Source organism: Leptonychotes weddellii, chromosome 6, assembly GCF_054177405.1.
Source record: "Leptonychotes weddellii isolate Sample4059 chromosome 6, ASM5417740v2, whole genome shotgun sequence".
Classification (NCBI taxonomy): Eukaryota; Metazoa; Chordata; class Mammalia; order Carnivora; family Phocidae; genus Leptonychotes; species Leptonychotes weddellii.
In genome coordinates this window covers 116,778,919-116,795,779 of record NC_138374.1, presented here as the reverse complement: position 1 = coordinate 116,795,779, position 16,861 = coordinate 116,778,919, and the positions used below count along the sequence as shown (strand labels likewise).

General features: G+C 41.1%; 1 protein-coding gene across 12 annotated transcripts in view; it reads right to left on the bottom strand.

Annotated features, from left to right (window-relative positions):
* Window positions 1-16,861, bottom strand: part of SRGAP2 (SLIT-ROBO Rho GTPase activating protein 2) — a 226,719-nt gene that overhangs the window by 160,341 nt on the left and 49,517 nt on the right. The window lies entirely within an intron of this gene.

Here is a 16,861-nt window from a genome sequence, read left to right as displayed (position 1 = left end):
CCTATATACCCCACCCCCTCCTGTCTGACCTCATCTCCTGCTACCCCTCCACTCCCACACCAGGCCACTCTGCTTCAGCCACAGTGACTTCCTTGCTATTTCTCAAATACAGCAAGCACACTTGAGCCTTAGGGCCCTACCCCAGGTCCTTTGCACTGGCTGTTGCCCCTGCCTGGAAATCTCTCCCCAATATCCACTTACACTCTCTCACCTCCTTCAAATCTCTGCACAAATCTTAGCACAAATGTGACCTACTTTATAAGGCCTCCCCTAAAAGCTCCCCACTCGGCATTTTAAAATGCAACCTGACCTCAATATCCAGCAATCCTGAGCCTCCTTATTGTACTTATTACCTTCTAAATACTACGTAATTTACATATTCATCATGTGTATTGTTTATCTCCCACTTTTCCTGCAGGAATATTAACTCTCAGAGATCTTGGTTTTATTAAACAATGCATCTAAGTAGTGTCTGGTATGATAGATGATCAATAAATATCTGTTGAATGGACAGATGAGTGGTGAATAAATAAATGACTAAACCTATAGCACAGATTACAACTCTCTCATCACCTACTTGGTGATGGCTAAAACAAGAACAGGGCCTCCTAGTCACAGATGGAGATCAATGATTGAAGTACAAATGTTCAGTTACACTCAGCCGTAATGGTTAAGCCAAAAGTAGAAATTAATACTATCAGATCCTCCTCTGTTCACACATAGTTTCCTGCAGGTGGGAACGGCAGCCACTACAAAGGAAGAGAAAAGAACAAAGAAAGGAAAGATGTTTCCAAAAAACCAGAAACTTTTAACAGCTCACAACTTATCCATGAGCTATTTATGTTTACCTTCACCTACGGAGAAACAAACAGAAGTTTTAGGAAGATCTTTTTGTTCAAGTCTCTGAACGCATATAGCTACATCTAGAATGATTAATGAAGAAAGAGGTTTGTGCCTATCCAACACAGACTTTTTCATAGAGCAGCATGGCTCTGAAACATGAAGAGAAACAACTTCTCACCCGGCCAAGATTTGAAATCAAATTTATCCAATGGCCAGACTGTGAAAACCACCAAGATCTTGGGTGTGCCTATTGGCCCCAAGGATGACATAAGCACGCATTTTGGGGGCTGGCCTAAAAGCCAACAGCTTGGGACTTCCACTCCTGAGACCGTAAGAGGACTGGGCAGCAAATATCCACTGCTTGCAGTACCAGTTCAGAGGCCTGAGCCTGCTTCTCTATGGGAAGACAGCACCCTAAAAATAAAATTAAAAGTTAAAAGAACATTCCCCATTGGTCCTCTCCTCAGTGTCAATGAGGACCTAGGCCCCAGGAAACGGGGAGATTTATTTCTCAATGGCCAGCACAGTCCCCAGACTAAGGAAAACCCCAGGAAGGATTTCAGGCCACAAGGGGGCAATTTTAGAAGGATGAGGCCATAAAACAATTAAAGAGGGAACGGGTTAATCTGTAGCTGGTCATAATCCGTATGTCCAGAGCAGCATCGTTACAAATGGCAATCCCACATCAGTCACTGGCTTTTCAACCCAGGCAATTTTCTCTCCTCCCCCTTTTTTCCCCCAAAAATATATTTTATAATAGAGTGGAGGAGAAAAGAAGTCAGAGGGTTCAATTCCTTACATCCAAGCCCCTCAGGCAACCTGAATTTACTGAAGCTACTCTCCTGGGAGAGGGCATATTGTGACCAAGCTTCCTGCAGTACCTCCTGCCATCTGCAAAATTAAATTAAACGGTCCTTCGCTTTTGAAATCCTGCCATCAGTGTACCAAAGGGAACATCTGAATATACCAGGCAGGGATGATGGCTTTTGCTCTTTACCAACGTACACAAATCATTAGGAGATTAAGTCTCTGAATAGCTAATGTGCATTTTCATGAAGAAGGAGAAGTTAAATGCTCAGTCTAACACCCACATAGAAGGGGCTGAAAGGGGCTGGAATTGTACTTCCTGCTGCCTTGGGGGACTGAAAGCAGGGCAGACAGAAAGCTAAAGGCTTTTTTACCTCACTCTCATGGGGTAGGTGTGTGGGGAATGGACGTGGGAAGCCAAGAGCTGAAGAGGAGGAAAAAGGGGCTAGGGGTAGGCCTAGAAGGCTCCGGAAGGCCCCGTGGAAGGGGATGAGTACTCCCCACCCATCCCACAGGAGCTCTTGTTGCCTGTGGGAGTTAAACCCAAGAACTTTGGAAGGCCTGCGGTCACCACATGGCAGATGGATGCTCTAAGGCAAATTGGGATTTAAAGCAAAACAAGGTATTCCTGTCACTTCTGCTCCACCAGGGTTTCCACTTTCTGACCCTAAGACCCAGACAAAAGATTCTGATGGTTTGAGCCATTTCCCCTATTTTCCCCTGACTGAACAATTTAATTCGACAAAGTTATTTCCACACCCACCTAGTCTCACTTCCAATATGCCTAAATTTGGAACAGTGGAAGCAAATGGGTGAAAAGGAACCAAGAAAGGAAAATTCGGGAAATGACAATCTTCAGAGCAGCAGTATATAAAAGTACATAAAGGTAACTCAGACTGGGAGCAGACTTTATTCGAATATAAAATTACATACAAATCAGATTTAATTCCAACCACTTCAATCCAATACATCTTTATTGAGCACCTACTACTCGGCCTTGTGGGGAAAACGACAGCGGGCTCCTAGCCAAGCACCAAGAGGGGACTTTTGGGAAAACGTAGTAAAGGCTCTTGCTTAGAGATACATAATAAAGAAGCTATGCCCAACTAAAGGTCACTCTTAACAACTTCTCTGGATTCATCTGCCACCCCCATCCCAGAATGGACAAAGAAGAAAATTAAAGAACGTTAAGGCAGAAGTGGAGAGAGAAATCAGATAGCTGCCAGCGATGCTCAGGAATATATGCTTCTTCGTGAGCCGTCTGGCAGCAAGAATCTTTACATCACATTCTTCTCTGAAAAATTATAATCTGCAAGATTTTTTTTAAACCACCACAGTTATTAATAAGCCTGCTTGCTTCCCTTTCCCCCTGTTCTGAAAGATACAGAATTTTCCAAGAGAGAATAAGGAGTAAAAATACCTCCTGATTTGGGTATAGGAAAAGATGCTAAGGTATCAGAATCGACTGGGTGAAAGAGTGGGAAAAAATAAAGCATTTGGGAGCAAAGGAACTCTGCAAGGCTGCCTGCCCCACGATGACCTACACTCCTAAGCCCAACACCTAATTGTGGGACCACGTAACCGGTATCAAAACAATGGCATCAGCTGGAAAAGCTTGTAAATTGTCACCTCTCAACATAATGACTACCCACAGAAGGGATTTTGAGAAAATGAAAAGTTCTCCCAGAAGCCTGAACTCTGAAGGGCAATCGCTTTTGACCGTTCACACCGCTGTCCTCAAGAGGGGCTCCGGGGCCTGAGGCAGTCTGAAACCGAAGGGACAGCAGACCTCTCTGTCACTTAGTCCTACAGTCAGTATCTGCCGTGAATGAGCCAAGAGCAACAGTCCAGAGCTTTCTAGCAGAAAGGTTCTCACTCTGGATCCCAAGTCTTCTCTGAAAAACTCAACAGCATGAATAATCAGTATTTCACAACGAAGAGGTTCCACCCTAAAAATGCAAGGACACTGAGGAAGAGCCAGGGTGACAGAGTTTTGAATTCTAGTAGAAAACACAAGGGGCGCCTGGGTGGCTCAGTCGTTAAGCGTCTGCCTTCGGCTCGGGTCATGATTCCAGGGTCCTGGGATCGAACCCCGCATCGGGCTCCCTGCTCCTTGGGAGCCTGCTTCTCCCTCTCCCACTCCCCCTGCTTGTGTTCCCCTCTCGCTGTGTCTTTCTCTGTCAAATGAATAAAATCTTTAAAAAAAAAAAAAAAGAAAGAAAGAAAACACAAATCCCCAGACATCCTCTTCCCCTGTCCAATAGCAAAAGCTGACCAGGTATTAGGAAGGAAAAGTGCGGCATGGTCTAGTACACCCACTACTTCTGCTCGTTCCTACCTCCCAGAAGCCACTCTCCTTGGAGGGTGACCAGAGCCAAATGTCCTCCAGAGATGCAATGCCCTCTCCCATTCTGCAAGGCTTCAAAACACAGCCAAGGGCCACCTGCGATACTTTAGTACAATTATAACACAGAGTTCCAGGGACCTCCAACTATCTGCGCCAGTCCCCAAATTCTCAAAGATGTAAAATGAGAAGTGAAGGTGTTTGGGCTGCAAAGAGGGAGAGAAAATGATGCTTTCAAAGAAAAGCGTATTGACTTCCTTGATAATTATTTTCTTCATTTTGCTTTCCTGTATTTTCCAAACTGTCTATGATAAACATGTTGCTTTTCCAATTAGGAAAAAAAGCAATACATGTGACTTAAAATGTTTTTAAAAATCAGCATAAGCACTATGCCCACAATGCTCTGAGGCAGGACTCTGGGGGCGCCCCACCCCTGAGCAGGAGTGAGGGGTGGTGGCGATGAGGGGAGGGAGGGGATGGGAAGCTGGAAGAAAAAGAATGAAAGAAAATCCAGTTTTTTTGTTTTTTTTTTTAAATATTTTATTTATTTATTTGAGAGAGAGAGAATGAAAGAGAGCATGAGAAGGAGGAGGGTCAGAGGGAGAAGCAGACTCCCCGCTGAGCAGGGAGCCCGATGCGGGACTCGATCCCGGGACTCCAGGATCATGACCTGAGCCGAAGGCAGTCGCTTAACCAACTGAGCCACCCAGGCGCCCCAGAAAATCCAGTTTTTTAAAACAGGAGAAAATCGGAGGGATGGGGAAAGGTGGGAATTTCCTATGATTTAGTGTGCCACTTAGAGAGAAAAAATATCCTAACAGAAGGTACCTGATCGATGCACTGCACAAAAAGTGCTCAAAATAAAGAATTTCTGGGTATGTTCTGAGAAGACATGGTTAAGGTTGTACCCCTGGATGTGTCTGGGCTGTAAGACCCTGATAAACAACAGAAGCCCAAAGGCTTAGGGTTTCTCTGGTGTCTCAAAAGCTTGCCTCCTGTTTCAGGAGGACCAGAACCATTCCTTGTCCACTGTGAAGCAGACAAGGCAGGAGCACCATTCCTCCTTGTCCAGGGAGATCGCTGCTCACCTTCCATCTTTGTTTTTCTAATGGACTCCGTGAAGACCAGAGTCTGACTGGTTCTTCACCATGAGTCTCATGAGAAACGTAATGTTAATTCAGTGTTACATGGGTCTGGGCTTGGAGGAAGCACACACCACAGTGAGGGGCGAGACAGATGCCAATTTCCCAACTGAAACATCTGTCCCTTCCAGCTCAGAAAACTGTTGGCACAGAACAGTGTGGGAGGATTTTGTTGTTGTTGTTACAAGAAAGCTACAAAGCACACCACAGAAAAAAATGAACCAATCCTATTAGGATACAACCAATCCTCCATGCCTTTTAAGAGTAGGGAACCAAAATCCTGCTTCCTAAACTCCTGCCCACTATTATCAAAGCCTGAGCGCTACACCTCTGCCCAGTGAAGGTGTAATTCTGCCTAGTTAGAGCTCCCTAACCAGTCATGGCCCCAGTCAACTCCACTGCTACTGGCCGAAAACCCTGAGTTACAGAAAGGACATTTACTTAGGTTCTCCTTCAGGTAAAGGTCCACAGCTGCCCACGTGGAGGTCCTGGTAGGCCAACGGAACCCAGGAACTGAGAAACCCTGAAGAGAAGTTAGATTCTTAACTCAAACAGCACCACCACCCCACCCCATAGCCTGGGGTGCTCAAGAACCGACAGGGGCCTTGTGGGGTTGCCACAATGATGGGGGAAGTGCTACTGGCATTTAGTCCAAAAGGACAGGGACACAATACAACCCCAAAGGGCAACAGCATCTCTGCTAAGAATCACTATGGACAGAAGTGGTTTTGTCTTGTTTTCCTAAATGGGTATAACATGCACAGGGTGGAGGGAGGGACAGGGACACACACAGGCCATTTTCAAAGAGTAAACAAGGAGAAGTAGGTTTTTCTCCTATCCCAGACCCTGCCTCAAAGTTCTATACCTCTGAGGAAACACTGGTACTATTTCCTTATATATCTTTCCAGAAATATTCTGTGTGTACACAAACATCTGCGTACATGCATCCTCCCCCCTCTTTAAAATGTGGCTCTCCACCATGTTTCTTTTCATTCCACAGCGTATCCCGGAGAATGTTTCGTTTTAGTACACATCGATCTGCTCCTTCTTTCCACTGGCTGCACAGCATTCCACTGGATAGCTGCACTTTCTCGTGTATACAACCAGTCCCCTTTTGATGGTCCCTGCCATTGTTCCCAATTTTTTGCTACCATAAACAACACTGTTTTGAATGCACACACGAATATATCCACAGAATAAAGTCTTGGAAGGAAACTGCTAGGTCAAAGGGTATACACATTCCAAATTCTTTCAGATGTTGCCCAACCAATGATGAAAAAGACTACTACTGCCCACTCCCCTGTACCCTGAGAACACACTGTATTAGCAGATACTGTTATCTAATATGTGCAAAATGATTCAGTACTATAGTTATAATTAAATTTGTATTTTTCACTGATGAGTGAGATCCAGGCATCTTTTCCTACACTGGTTTGCTTGTATGTTGCAATAAGCCTGTGGTGTTTCGTTTGTTTCTTTGAATCAACAGTTCATGCTCTTTGCTCATAGTTTCTTTTGGATTAGTGACCTTTTTTTTTTTTTACTTTTTGTTGACTGTGTGAGTACTTTATCCATAAAAGAAATGAGCACTCTGCCATGTGCTACAAATATATTTCTCACTCCAACTTTTGACTTCATATTTTTTAATCATTTGGAACTTTTAAAAGTTATCGATCTTTACTCATATAGCTTCTAAATTTTCTGTCATGTTTAGATTATATTCTACGGTTTTAAAAAAGTATTCTCACATGGGGCGGCTCCAAAGCTCAGGAGTTAGAACACTGGTCTTATAAAAAATATTCTCCCATGTTTTCTTTTACTGTTTTTTATGGTTAAATTACATGTATATTTTAACCCATCTAAAATTTACTTTCATTTAAAGAGGAAGATAAGGATCCAATTTAAAATTTTCTAAATGGCTACCCAGTTGTCTCAAAACTCCATCCTTCCCTCCTATCCCACCGATTTGAAACAACATGCTCTTACTCGATGCTAAATTCCTGCGTGGATTTAGATCGACTTCTGAATTCTCTATCTTATTTTTCTGGACTCTATTTTTAACGTGGAGGTGGTGAAAACAAATCGAGGGAGCAATCCTGCAGTATCATAAGGAAAAGGAAATGGCCTTCAAGAGCCTAGAGACAGTATTCGTATAAATTGGAATTAAAAATCACTCTCTCCAATGACTCTAAATGCAATATTCCATGGGACTTTACCCACTGCTTTTTTTTTTTTGCTTGTAAACAGTTCATATTTTTAAATGGAAGCCTTTTATTAAAATGGAATATACATATAAGAAGAGACACAACTCTTAAGTATCCAGCTTAAAATTTTTTTCAACAAAGTAAAAAAAAAAATCACGCAACCGGCACCTAGATCAAGAAAGGGTGCTCAGGTGCTCTGGTGCTCTAGAAGCCCCTTTGTGGCCCCTTTCCCATCACCCTCCCCCAAGGGGACCACAATCCTGATTACTCTCACCACAGATTCCGTCTGTCTGCCTCTTTATAAACTTCATATAAATGGAATCATAATACAAAGTTTTAAAACAGGCAGAAGGAATCTATGGTCTTAATAATCATATATAACACTGTATTATATAATTATAATTCACTAGGAAAAAAGAACTTAAATGTTCTCACCCTCTCCCCCCAAAAAGACAAATTATGTGAGGTGATGAATGCGTTAAGTAACTAGATGGAGGAAAACCTTCCACAATGTATACAAATATCAAATCACCATGGTGTACACTTTAAATATCTCACAATTTTATGTCAATTATACCTCAATAAAGAGGAAACACATATAAATAAAATAGAAAACTTTTTAAACGAAATCATATACCATGCACTCTTGTGTCTCTTTTGCTCAAAATTATGATCATAAGATTCATCCATGTTGTTCTATGTACTTCTACTTCATATATGCTTACTGATATAGACGGAGTATTCCACTGTGTGACTATTACCACAATCTCTGTTATCTACTCCACTTCTCATGTGTATTTTGGTAACTAAGAACATCCTTGTATATGTTTTTCAAAGTCTACTGATAATTTTAGCCTTTCTGAATCCTTTTGTCTTAGGTATGTCTCTTGTGTGCAGTAGAGGTGTATTTTGCTTGAGAACCACCTGAAAATATTTTTCTTTTATTTAGGTGAATTTTGGCTCATTTATACTTGTATATGACTGATAGATTCAGTCTCAACCCTATCATTTTATGTTATTTTTACTGTTTTTATTATGCTATATTCATTCTATAGTCCTCTTTTTTTTTTTTCCTTTTCTATTTGGGAGCTTATATACTTTGTTCTAGGGGTTATCTTTACCCTAATACTTTTATAATATCCATAGCCCCCCTTTTTTCCTTACTTAGTCTCCTACTATTTGGCTTGTCAGCTTTCAATGACTCTTTTGACACCTGTGCATTAATTTTGTGGCAATCTGACTCTATTCTCTCTGTTCTATGTGCCCTCCCCCTCTTCTACTCTCACTTTTATTTCTATTTGTCAGAACATAGACAATTTATATATATTACTCTTCTGCTCTTATCCCTACCTTTGCTTTTGTCTTAAGTCTATCTTAAAATAGTCCATGAACACTTTGAAGATATCAATTCATTTTTGCTTCCTTCCCCCACCCACCCCTGTTGAAAATTTGGCTGTCCATCTTATCGATTCTCCATTGAGGGTAATAACAGATCCTTGTTCTCCCTTTGGTTGCTCTTAAGATTTTCTTTTTGCCTTTGTTTCTTAGTTTTACTATGATGGCCTCTGGTGTGGTTTTCTTGATTGATTCTGCATGATTCAAAATACTTCTTGAATCTTTAGTTTGATATATTTTGTAGTTTGGGAAAACAACACAGCATTACATGTTCAAATATTGTTTTTATCCTGGTCTCTCTGTCCTCTCCTTCTGGGCCTCAGATTACTAAGTGTGTTAGATTTTTTCTATGGGAGATTTCTTGTATCTCTAGTATCCTTTTTCATATTTAAAAAAAAAATAATTTTGGTATCTGTTCTTCTTTCTACTATCATTAGCTTTCTAATTCTTTTTATTTTCAACTGCATGAGATCCATCCAATACCTTCTTACTTTCATTTATTATATTTTTTTAGTTTTATAATTGTCATATCAGTTTTTTAGTTTTCAGATCTCTGCCAGAATTACCAATTTTGGTTTTTTTCTTACTCTTAAGCCTATTTTGCAAAGCTATTTTTTAGTCCAGGTCTGACAGCTCCATTACCTGGATCCTTTGTGGATCTGTTTCTATTGCCTGTTTTTTCTCTTGGTTTCAAATCATGTCATCATATCATCTCATATGTCTGGTTATTTTTCATTGTATACTGACCATTTTACACGAAAAGATTATATAATAATATAAGAGGTAGGATGACATTTTTTTTCTCCAAACAGGATTCAAGGAAACTGATCATCCACTCAAAATCCTTGATCTAATCAAGTAATGAGAAGAGATGAACCCAAGCTTCAGTCCTTGGGAAGACTAGCCAATTTCCAGTTATGCTTAATCCTAAAGTTCAGCCCTGCAGAGTTATCAACACAAAGCTCAGGATATTTACTGTAGCCCACTCTTCTTGGCAGGTTCTGAATATAATTTTTTACCCCTCAGCCCATGAGTGTTTGAAAGTTCTACTAGGTTTCTAGCCTCTCAGCTGCCTCAGCTTCCTCTTCCGGAATCAGCAGATGCCCTTGGGGGAAAAGTTGCCCCAGTGCCACTCTACATTTCCTTGTTCTCTAGAATCTTGGCCCCATCATGTTTTATTACTTTGTTAGCTCTCCAATGACTTCAAACAGATTTTTAAAAACTGTGTCCTATTTGTTGGTTTTCTGTGTGGAATTACCTTGTCCATGATATTCAAAGAAGAACTTCAATGAGAAGCCTGGAGGCAAGAAGTGTAAAGCTGGTAAAGCACCTTGATGGTGTCATCAGGGATTCAGGACACCATCTGTTCTTCTTTAGAGAATTAGCATAGCACTTTATCTCACAAAATGGCAACTGAACTTCCAGGCATCACATCATATTCAAGCAATAAAAAGCATGGAGGGTGAAAGAAATGGACCATGTCAACCAGGTCTGTTTCCTTTCCCATATGTTTTTTTAATACATTAGAGTATTTGTTTCTTTGGATTCTTTTGCCCTATTCATAAGAAGTCACGATCTCTATGGTAATAGGAGATTCTGGACAAATCACATAACGTCTCTAGGCCTCGGTTTCTGTCAAATGAGTGACTTGCACTAGTTAACCGCTAAGCTCCTTTCAGCCAGAACATTCTTAGAGTCTATTAACTCACTTGTCTTCTCATTATTTTTAGGAGAAAAGTAGAAAGGAATAGGAGAATTCATGTATTTATTTAAGAAGATACAGAATGTCTAGAGCTTTTATCCCCTGGATAGCAAAAGTCTCAATTTAAGTCAAAACCTAGATTTAAAGTCTGGAGAGAAATCTTGAAGATTTAAAGTTGGACAGAAGAAAACATGTTCACTTTACAAAAAATAATTCTAATCTTCTGGCATGTCTTGTTATAATGTTTTCCTAAAAAGACTCATTAAATTATGATTCAATTTATAGTAATCCAATTTGCACACACTTTCAAGAATATCTGTAAGCTCTTTTTGTTCCTGTCCAAGGACTATTACTTTATTATTATTTTATTATTCTTATTTTCCTGAAATAGACCAACACTCCTTGGCTTGCATATCACCAAGTATATCAGACACTCCTTCTCTCTTGGTATGTCTCTGATCACCCTTCTACGACTTTAGGAGCAATTTTCTGAGTATTTCTTAAGCCCAAACAAAATATTTTTTTTTTTTTAAAGATTTTATTTATTTATTTGACAGAGAGAGACAGCAAGAGCAGGAACACAAGCAGGGGGAGTGGGAGAGGGAGAAGCAGGCTTCCTGCCGAGCAGGGACCCCCGATGTGGGACTCGATCCCAGGACCCTGGGATCATGACCTGAGCCGAAGGCAGACGCTGAACGACTGAGCCACCCAGGCGCCCCCAAACAAAATCTTTTGCTATTAATGAGCATTCAAAGGAAACACCTTTAAACTCTCAACTTGAATTTTTATATATTTACTTCTCTAGACGTGGAATGTTTAGAGATTCCATATACTTGGTTAAAAGGAATAAGAAAAGATTCCTTATTTTTCTCCACCCTTCCTCACATTCCTCATAACCAACCATCCCCCCCCAAAGAGGTTATGATTTGCCTGCATGATGCCAAATATTTCAGCTTTATTTTCACCATGGAAAAAGCATTAAAGTCAGCTGAATTATTCATGAGACCCTAGGTAACATGATCGTTGTTTTTGGCCTTCAGCTTCAATACTTTCAGTATTGCAACTCATTTTTGGGTTTCTGAATGGGGCTAACAAGGAACTTTGCTATACACATCATTAAATTATTGGCATGTGGCCTGGCACGAAAATTTACACTACATCAACATAGCCATGTATTTGCAAGACCATATATATCTTCGATGCTGGATAGTTCTTACTTTTATCCATTTTCCTACTTCCCTGAAGTTTCACCCAGATGGGATTTTCAGAGCATGTGCCAACATGAGATGACTAAAATATTCAAGACAGGGAAAAAAAAAAATGTCTGGGCTCCAGCTTACAGATTCTTAATCTACCTCCGAGGATGATGATCAAAAGACTGTTTTGACTGATGAAGGGCAAACTTCAGCATGCAGAAGCCTCTGGTTTCCTTTTCAGTGTGGTCACAAAAGCATTTTTCTGAATTTGCACACGGAATTCAGCAGTCCACACTCTCTCTCCTAATGCCCAGTCTTTGAATGAGTCAGTTCTCCTTTTAACTCTCATTTAAACATGCCTCCTCTCCTGACCTTCTCCTACTCTCAATCCTCTGGTTTGCCCCAATGAAAAGAGAGAAAAGAAAAGCAGATAAAACTCCCCCTTCCCCATGACAACTCCAAGCACCACTTTTCTCACTTCTTCCCAGCAAAGCAGAATAGGTATTGCCCAATCTAGTACCAAGAGACCTCTTATGGTCTTACAGTCCCACAAGCAAATCATTGCCAGCGAGCAATGGAATCAGTGTCTCTCAACAACCAGACCTGAGCTCTATCCTTACGCTTCTTTCAGAAAATGGATAGCCAGTCCAAAGACTTCCACTGGGGACATTTATGGAAAATTTAAGGAAATATTTAATCATTCTATTTGCTTCCAAAATCGTATTAGGTAAGATAAAAGGATTTGTATCTCTTTCTGTTCTACCTCCCCTCAATTGCAGAGCCAGGTTAATACTACTAAACCAGCCCAGTGTCCACCAAGCAAGCAGATGTCAGGACAGGCTGGCTGCTGAAAATGGGCGCTCTCCAGGAGAGACTTAACACAACACATAAACAAAACTCAGATTTCATCTCCAGTAAACCCAGTGGGATGCTAATGAGTTTTCAAAGATAAAAAAGCAAACTGATCTCATTCTCGACTGTCAGTTTATTTTGAAATATACCAGCTACTTAATTTTGTCACAATGCTGCCAAGTAATACAACACATTTCTCTCTTACCTTTAATGCTCTCTTTTTTCCAAGGCAAATGAAACTACTCCGGAAGTGCCCAGAGTCTTAAGACATATCAGAAACTATTAAAGAACATTAACAAGGGTTCTGGGGGACTCCCATTTTCTTCTCATGACCTCTTTGCTCTTTGGATATTTGCTTATTATATGAACTTGTTTATTTTCTTTCAGAGCACTTATCTCAATTTGTAATCATCTTTTTTCATTTGTTTATTTATTTATTTATTGTCTGTCTTCTCTCATAGAATCTTTATGTTCTATAAGGAGAGAGGTTTTGTCTGTCTTACTCACTGTTATACCCCAACCTAATAATGCCCAGCATGCAGTAAATACTCAATAAATACGTGTTAAATGTCTGCTGAAGTAGTGAGGATGAGCTGGGTTCTGCTGTAGTAAGAAACATCTCCCAAATCTCATTTCTTCATTATTATATGTCTCCACTGGGACTTAAGAGGGGAGAACATGCCCATCATTGCTGTTTAAGGATCCAGGTTGACAGAGGCTCTACCTAGTCACAAACCTTCACATTACCAAGGCAGGAAAAGAGAACACTGCACAGTCTCATACTGGCAATGGCTTCTGCCCAGAAGTGCCACGTATGGCCATATTTCGCTGGCCAAAGCAAGTCATGTGGCCACACCCAACTTCAAAGGGTAGGAGAGAAGTGCATATGATGTGCACCGAAGGCCCATGGAGAATCAAAGAGCAAATCTAGAATCATGCTGTTATAAAGGCTTTCATTTGGTGCATTCCTCCGTGTCTGGGCAAGGTTGCAATTAGAAAATGGTAACAGGTAACAGCAGATGTACTAAAGAATCAAACTAACGATGGACATTATATACATCATACCAAAAAGCTTTTCCAAAATCAGTAATCGAGTAGTATTACTAAAAGAGCCTTTATAAAAAGAAAATATGTCTTAATTGCCCCATCAAGAGGCAACACCAGTATTCATTATGTCATTTACCTTAGGAACAAACTAAATGATGAAGGTGCATGCTCTTTGTAATTGAAACCTTCTTAGGAACTGGTAACCAACTGTAGGAAAACGTGCAACAGTTTGATGCCATGTTTTCAGATGGCAAAAAAAAACCTCATTGAAATCCCATTCATATATTTATTTTTTCTACCCACTATATGTGAACAAAAGCAATTAATCGGCAGCAGCATTTAGGCTCACTATGACACATCCCCCACTCCCGCGGAAGGCCTGACCCACGTACAGAACTTTCTCTGGAGCATGTCTCTTAGTATTTCCTGCAGATATAAAATGTGATTTCGTTCCTGCTAGACGGCCCTTTTTTCTCATCTCCATCGTCAGTCTCTTACAGTGAGATAACCTCCAGTTACAACTCTCCCTCCAAATGAATTCCCAAGTTGCCATGGTAACTAACACCTTCCTCCAAACTGTCAATATGTTTCCCAATCTTAAAGGCAGCCCTCTTGATCTACTGCCAGAAGTACCAGTCTCCTCTTGCAGGAGCAAGTACCTTCTTTCTCACAAAATCTATAAATGAGCCCCTCTAGAAGACTCTCTGCTAATAATAGTACCAGCTACCACCTATTAGACCCTCCTTGGTATCTCTTAATCTCATTTAATCATTTTTAAAACTCTGCACAATAAATATCATTCTCCTTATTTTACAGATTAAAATAACTGCAAATCAGATGTTATATAACTTGACAAGAGGCAGGAGTAGGATTTGAACACAAAGTTCTTTGACCGTACTGTCTGAGGCATCCTCCCTGGGCAAAAGCTCTTTTCCAGCTCAGAGGAGCACGGAGCACCTCACCTGTCTCATCCTCTCAGCTTATCCCTGCTCCTTTTTCCAAAAGGGCTTTCTACATTTCAAGACAATTTAGTTTGCTTTAATATTAACACAATACCACTTCAAATCCAATAGCACTTCAAGGTGTGTTAATGCTGATTAAACATTAAGAAAGAAAAGACTTCATTTTTCTGCTCTTGTCGCCTGTGTTCCTAGGGCTTTGGTGGGGAAGAATGAGATAATATGTGTTAAGTGTTTTGTACTCGGAATGAAGGTACAAGATCAATACCCCGCAGATGTTAAGGCACCCACAATGTGACGAGGTGCCAAGGAATGTCCGTACAGGGGGAAGTGCAGCCAAGTCTTCTGGATTTGCTTCCTTTGGCCCCTTTGAGAGCCCCTCCCCCGCCATGTGACCGACATCCTTACTATTCTCCCCTAAACACAAATCGAGGGACATACAAAGCAAGCACTGTACTTACTTCTTAACCCTTCCCCCATGCCCAACACACAGGCAGACTATGCAAGCCTTGTAAATAAGAGCAGAACACTTACCATCCCACAGTTATTTTTCCAGTCTGCCTTTTTTTAACCACTCACCTGGCAGGAACTGTTATTCCCCGGGCCAGCAGCTGTTTGTAAAACTAGTCGGTCTCCCTGTTTTCACACCAAAGATAGTATTTCTCTAGTAGAAAGGGGAGTCCTCTAACTAAGACAATTAGCAAGTCACCTAGAATTTCCACCCACTCCACGGAGGCACACAAACAAGAGAATTAACGCAATTTGTTGTCTGTAATAGACAGGATGCTCTACCCACCACAGAGCCCAGAGGCTGGCACGGAATGACTCATCCCAAGTAGTAATGGCTACAGTGGCCCAGTTCCCTACTTTACACAGCCATGTGCTGCAATGTGAAAGGCACTCCTCCCCGCCCCCACCTTCCCTCGCGTACTTCTGCACAGCAATCCATTAAGAATCTGAAGTGTAATTTATCTTCTTCACTATTATCCTGTTAAATTGCTCTACAGCTGCCATGGTAGTAATTGCAGTGATCAGTGATTCAGACTTCTTGAGCAAAGGGCCCTAAGTACGTTTCATTATTAAAATTTCCAAAGGTTTTATTATTAAAATAAACCTGAGATGGAGCAGTGTGCCTCCATGGGGCAGCCATACTAATGATTCTTGCGTTATGAAGGGATGTCAGTCCCATCATCAATGCTTCACACATGAATCCCAGTAGTTGGGAATTTATCAACCAATAAAACCAACCAGCATCCTAAGAATGAAGAATAATAATTTCACTTTAAGTAGCATGTGCAGCGCTGTATAACCCTTTACAAAGCTGCCTTTGTTCACAGAGGTGTTGCTCATAACAGCAAATCTTGGAAGCAACGCCAAAGTCCTTTGAAGGGACTGGTTCAATAAACCAGGAGGCAGTCATCCACACAATGGAATACTATGCAGCTCTGATAAAAGAATGAGGATGCTCTCTCTGCACCACACGGAACAATCCCCAGAACTTACCGTTAAGGACAAAAAGCAAGTGACAGAATGGGTTATATAATGTGCAGCTTTTCGTATAAAAGAGTAGTGGGAGGGGGCGCCTGGGTGGCTCAGTCGGTTAAGTGTCTGCCTTCAGCTCAGGCCATGATCCCAGGGTCCTGGGATCGAGCCCCACATTTCTCCCTCTCCCTCTCCCCCCTCTCATGCTTGCTCACCCTCTCTCTCAAATAAATAAATAAAATCTTAAAAAAAAAAAAGAGTCATGGGAAGAATAAGAACACATATTCTTATTTGCTTGTATTTACATAAAGAAACTCTAGACAGTTATATAAGAAACTACCGAGAGGCATATAATAAGGGGTAGGAGGTCTATGGGGTAGACCAGAACTGAGATGGAAGCAACGCTTCTCAATACGTACATTTCAAAAATAACTTTTTCATGTTTTTTTTTTTTAAGATTTATTTATTTATTTGACAGAGAGAGAGAGTACAAGCAGGGGGAGCAAGAGAGGGAGAAGCAGGCTCCCAGCCAAGCAAGGAGCCCAGTGCGGGACTCGATCCCAGGATCCCGGGATCATGACCTGAGCCGAAGGCAGACGCTTAACCATCTGAGCCACCCAGGTGCCCCAATTTTGTCATGTTTTTAATTTATCTTTACAACCTACTTCATTTGGTGGTGGGAGTTAGGGAGGCTTTATTACCTTCACTTTGGGGACCAAGCGATTCAGGCTTCAGACTTCTTACCTTGGCCTGCTAGAAGTCACTAACCACAGGACAGTAACACTTTAGGTCAGAAATGTGTCAATACTATTACTTGACAGTTTCCCTAGGGAAGGAGAAACTGATCACACATAAGGGCACATAAAACTTGAACATTATATGTAAGAC